The 6,122-nt window shown below is 36.2% G+C and overlaps 1 long non-coding RNA gene across 3 annotated transcripts; it reads left to right on the top strand.

The window, feature by feature from the left end:
- Nucleotides 1–1,191: 1,191 nt before the first annotated feature.
- On the top strand, nucleotides 1,192–3,320 carry LOC136250089 (uncharacterized). Of its 3 annotated transcripts, none has more exons than XR_010698437.1 (4): nucleotides 1,192–2,046; nucleotides 2,749–2,968; nucleotides 3,019–3,128; nucleotides 3,186–3,320. It is a non-coding gene; the product is annotated as an uncharacterized lncRNA (long non-coding RNA). The 3 variants fall into 3 exon arrangements; XR_010698436.1 differs by having other exon boundaries at nucleotides 2,627–2,968; XR_010698435.1 differs by having other exon boundaries at nucleotides 2,096–2,968.
- The last annotated feature ends 2,802 nt before the right edge of the window (nucleotides 3,321–6,122 follow it).

Here is a 6,122-nt window from a genome sequence, read left to right as displayed (position 1 = left end):
TCAGCTTTATCACTTCTTTGCTCTTCAGCACACATCAGCAATGTTGCAGTGTGCACACAAGAACTTTAAGAGCCTTACGCGCATATTTTGATGCTCTCATATACAGGGATACACCATATGCAGTTTCAGTACATATTTCAGTGCTGCATGACTCAAATAGTCATATAGGTAGATTCTAACTTTTCCTTTATTTTCTTTCTAGTTTGTTTTCCATAGAGACATGTAGGGGAGCCATTAGGGCCAGTTAAAAAAAATTTTAATTTGTCAAACCACCAAATGTGTGATGATACATGTAACTGTAGCTATCATTTGTACTTGAACAGACATAATATAAGATTGTGAACTTATTTACTCATGCTAAAGTCCTTACACACCCACACATTGCAATCATGGAAATTAAATAACTCTATTATTAGACTCATGATTGCTACAGATCACGAATATGAATTATGATAAGTATATGTGAGGGTACTTACTGGGCATACTTAATGGTAAATGATTCTGGCCTTGTAGCATGCTGTATTGCTTCACCAACTAAGTAAACCTAGTGATAGCATTGATAGTGGTGTTTCTCTTAGGCTAACCATCTTAGTGATTGTAATTGATGTTTTCTTTGTACTATTGTTCCTGGTATCATTTCTTAATGGTCTAACCTTTGTCTTCCCTACTTTACGCATGCACATATGATGTCATACGTGAGGGATTTGTTTATACTGCTGTATAACTTATGTCATACTTCATGATGTCGTAGATGGTCTTAAAGAGCACTCCTTAAAGTTTACAAAACTTCATAGTGGTTACCAATACTCTGCATTACTTTATTTATTTATTAAAGCTTTTTCAGTGCAAAAATGTACAGAGGAGTGTGCATGTATATATTACAGTGACAAATAATTGATTTGATAATGCACTGATGGCACACTGGCATCCTGTGCCAGTGCCCAAAACAAAAGTGATTATGATTAAAATTAATTAGTTCTCTATTTACATAAAAATTACACCTATTAAATAAATTAGATTATAAGTTACTAATATAGCTACAGGTAATATTACGCCTGAGTAAAATGTATAAGAGTAGGCTAAAATAATTGGAGCTATTGATAGTTTCGCAGTTTAAAATATAGTACCCCACTAAAACCATAAACTTGATTGGTCACTTATTGAGAATGGACTATTAGTGGACATGAATTTACAAAAAAAGTTCACAAACAGTAAAGATTAAACTAGAGTAGGGACAGTGTATGTAGTACCCCAATAAAAATAAAAGGTACTAAAACAAGCTGGATCGGACTGAGTAGTGCGTAATGTCCAATTACTGTGAAATAACTATAGTGACCGACCAAGGGGATATGAAATTATTTAACTGCACTACTAGCTATATATGTAGCTACTAGCCAAGTTTTTTTTTTGCTTTTAACTCAAGGCTCAAAGTTTCCCTCCATTTTAGCAGATAGAGTAGCAAATGCACACAGCTATAAGTATGTGTACATAACAACACTCCATGGTTAACTCATAGGTTTAAAGTTTCCTCAACTTAATTTTCACAAATAGCTATAGCATAGAACTATACATGTGTGTGTTAACCATGACAGCCATGATTAAACCAAACCACTGACATAAAATTTAAAGTTGTTGACAGCTATACATGTGCTACTCTGTATATTGCATTAAGCTTAGCAATTTCATAGGATGTTATGTAATAAAGACCTTTTTGTCAAGGTCACGGTGATCTTCTGTAGTCTCTAAATAGGGATAATGATGAATTCCAATCCTTTTATGCTTGACCATCTGTGCTTACACCCTTGGGCAATCCATAATATCTGCTACCATATTATAAATGTAATGTAAATATTGTGTATGCTTTTTGTATGTAGCTTAACAGCTGTTTCATTGCCTGTTTTTGAAGTCAAGGCAGGAGGATGAATACCACCTAGCAGCATCAGTGTTACCTCTCACCACTGCCCATGGTTTTTCCCTCCCATTTAATGTGGCTGACTTGTTTGTTATAGGATGTCTTCATCACGAAGGACCTGACTGATGATCATGGTTAGCTTGTTGCATGTAATATCCGCTATAATTCTAGTTTCACCGTTAGGTATATTTGATAGGCTGGATTCTCATACGTATCATGTATCTGCAACACATTATTATCATGTTACCTGCCCTTTTGGTAATCACACCAACATTTATTTATAAATAATCTGATAAATTCTTTTATGCATGGTACATACATCTCTGCAGCTATAGTAACTATGAAAATATAATTTATTCAAATCAACACTGCCATTTGCAAGTTGCTCAGAAGTGACAGCTGACTTGCTATGGATGAGGTGACCAGCCAAAAATTGATTGATATTTGAACTGTTGGGCAAACACATTTTGATATCTAGTTTGGTATAAGCCTATAGGGGGAAAGGCATAAAAATTTCCTGCCTTATTTTGAGGCACATCCATGGTATATATAGCCATGCTTTGCAGCTTTGATGTAACATAAGGAAAGTTAATTAATTAGGAAACACGTTACAAGGGTCGGATAGTTGCACATAATATTCACGATCACAAGTATATTTTTAGGTAAGGGGCTTATTGCTTTCAGTATAAGCCTAGCTACATTATTGCCATTTAGGTTGATATATCTGTTCACATCTGCATCTATAACAGAACTACACGTACGTAGGAAGATCCTTGAAGCATTTTGTGAACCTCAGCAAACTTGAGACTGATAATTGCTACTGTATTATACTGTAGACTGCCTCTGCATGTGTCATGTTATCCATTGAGGGAACACCTAACTCCCCGGAAGAGCTGGAAGCAATGCAGAGGAAGTATAGATGGCTGGTATCCCAGCAAAGTGAAGCAATTATGCAGAAAATGATAAGTTGATTTGCAGATGGAATCTTTTCTTTCAAAGCAAGATGTTCAAAGAGTTGTATCTGTCTTGTTATATGGAAACGGGTGTCAGAAACAGGTAAAATGCTAATTTTTATTTACAAGACTGAGATACTTGCAGCCATTTAGGCTATGGTTTGTGAGTTACCATCAACAACAAAATTAATGTTATTCAGTAGAGAAGTCACAATGCAATGGTGTATGCACTTTTGGAAAGATGACATGAAAGATACTATCCAGTAAGTTTCCACCTAAATGGTACTTTGAAAATTTTAATCCATACGCATCACCCATAGATGACTGTAGATGATCAGCAAAGTTTTGTTCACAGGTTCAGACAGTGATTGTGATGACAATGTTGATGCACTCAATACATGCAGTAGTATATAATTATTGTGTTGGTGAAGTCTCATTGTTTGTTTTCAGAATGCATGTGGTGATCATGCATGGTGAAGACATGGATTGTAATTTCACCACACCAAGTTTTAATCCCTAATCATGAAGTGGTTGTAGATATCCTGCATGCATGTGGTGAAGAATTTGAAGATGATGGTGGTGATTGGTCGTACTGCGGTTTTCCACATTCTTGCAATGCAAAGCGCCATGCACTAATAATGTGTGAGTATGCGCAGTTATTTTAAATGTACATAACTACACCTGTGATATTCTGTGGTTGTCGAGTTGTATGCATAAGCATGTTTAAAGTCCTGTGAGTTAGTAGCCGTCTCTAAAAATCCGCTGTTGAACAACTACGCACACACATGCTTGTACAGCGCGTGATGCTTTGCATTGCAAGAACTTGGAAAACCATAGTAAAACATGCATCCAGAATCACCGCTTGTCAATGATCAATTAGAAACAAACCAGCAGAAGCTTTGTGGATACTGTATTGTTACATTGGTGACAATATTGACAAAAATGTTAGATGGTCATATCAGAGACAAGATCATTAATTCATTACATTATTTCCATACATATATGCAGAGCAAAATCGGATTGATACCAGTTGAACTTTCCCCAGCAGTAATTTTTCCAACACAAAGTGATTTACAGAAATTATTGTTTAGCGATTTTAAGTACTAGTTGAAAGGTATTTATAATAGCTACTTATCATACCAGTTAAAACGTAGGGTATTGGTTCAACGTATGAAAGAATTTAAAGATCAGAAGAGCTTGGTTACATACCATGCATGTTTGCTGCTGGAAAATGTCCTCTGAATCAAAAGTAGAAGTCAATTATTGGAATAATTATCAGATTCATGTGCACCATTTTATATGTATCTAAAAACTATATTAATTTTATAGGTGCCACTAGACTTAGCTACCTTAAAAGATATGACAGAGATTTTAGAAAGTTTATTTCAATATGTGTCCCAACACATGAATCAACTATTGAAGCTGTTGTTGAAGGAAGAAAAATTTTACATTTTACGACTCAAAATTAATACAGATACTGCTTTTTGGTGACCAGCTAACCATTGCATGTAGCAGAGGAACAGCTCAGTTAAGAGAATAATGACGATAAAACATCAATAGACCATTTTAATTGGATGGGTTTATCTCAGCAGTAGCTGACTGGCATACAAGAATGTGGTAATAATGCTCAATCGGAATTTTGCTATCATGTATATTACATAATTTGTGTTAATTTAGTCTTATTTGGAAAAGACCGTACAATTACAATAAGGAGTCTTCTAGAGAGAGGGGTAGGGCGGTGTTTGGTAATCCTGCAGTACTTGGTATTCTGGCAGTGTTCGGTACCATACTTGGTACATCTGCTGGGCTTGGTACTTCTAAATCTGCTTGCATGCATATACTGTTGGACATGTTGTTAATAATGGTACTGTATATTCAAGAACTGCATGGGGTGAACTTTCTGATGATATAGTTTCTCTGCTACCATGCTCTATAGCTACTTGTTCATTTGGTCACTTGTGGTGTAATAATATCATTAATTTTTGACAATATTTCCGAGGAAAGTGTAATAAACTTGTTTAGTGCTTTTATGCAATTCACTATGATGTGTTTTGACAAGCACTACAAGCATATACTTTCTGTAGGTACAAGTCTTTGCAAGTACACAAAGACATTCCTCTCCATGATAAACTGACTAAACTGTTTGAAAATGCTGCCTCTGTTTCAAAGCTCACACCATGCAGCAGCTTTAGATGGTTTTTTGAGTTTGTGTAACAGCTAGGTGTTTGGCACAATGACGAGTTTTTGCTTATACTGAAAGCGATAAGCCCCTGTACCTAAAATATACGTATGGTCTATGCCATATGAGACTATTGCACATATACTATTGCTAGACCACAACTGCATAAATTGCAATCAGTTTAACAGCTCAGGACATCAACAATCTATTAGATAGTAGACAAGTGCACACAGTTTCCCATACCTCAATTATCCTGACAGTGGCAGGTCTCTTGCCTCTAATTCAGCTTATCAGACTTGGCTTCATTCACGCCTTCACTATTATATAGTTGTTATGGATACCATCGATTCCATACCATTGATTAATACATATCGAAGTTCTGTGGAACTTTTGTTGATGGTGAATCCATTTTTTTCAACTGAGGTGAACCCAATGGTACGCCAATGTATGCTCTGGGAGTTTTGCCTTTAATTCATAATTGAACACTCATTCCATACGGTATGCAGAAGGTGCTTGACCAGTGGCTCTCTTCGAGATCTCCATCGATGGTGGGATGATTTGTTGTTACATTGTACTGAATATGGATACTACATTAATACTTCCTCAGTCCTGAAGAATAGTTCAAGTTATACATGTTTTCAAGGTAGCTACTGGAGTTATGTTTGTAGCGATGGACGATGATACTTCAGGTTCTGCTATTGGTACTGATGATTTTGTCAGATATTTTGTTTTCAAGATGAACTGATATGACATTGCCAGATCTCAACTGTGACCCCATGCTGCCTTTTCCTCATATATCCAAAGCAAGTGGACATTTTTGTGCCATACTACACTTCCATTTCTCATCTTTTTAAAACTTTAGACACAGTGATCAATGCAAGTTTCCTTCCAACCTTAACTGATCGGACACCTAGCTACTAACAACTGATTAAGCGCAAAGTCAATATTTGCGCTGGCAATTACTGAGTTTGCCTATTTGGGAAAGTGGTTTGGGATTGGTGGAACCATCTAAGGTTGTGGCTTCACTGCTCTCCCTATACAGAAGCATGGTTACGCCCTACACCGTATTTAAGCTCAT

Source organism: Dysidea avara, chromosome 3 (genome assembly GCF_963678975.1).
Source record: "Dysidea avara chromosome 3, odDysAvar1.4, whole genome shotgun sequence".
NCBI lineage: Eukaryota > Metazoa > Porifera > Demospongiae > Dictyoceratida > Dysideidae > Dysidea > Dysidea avara.
This window is presented reverse-complemented; position numbering and strand designations above follow the sequence as displayed.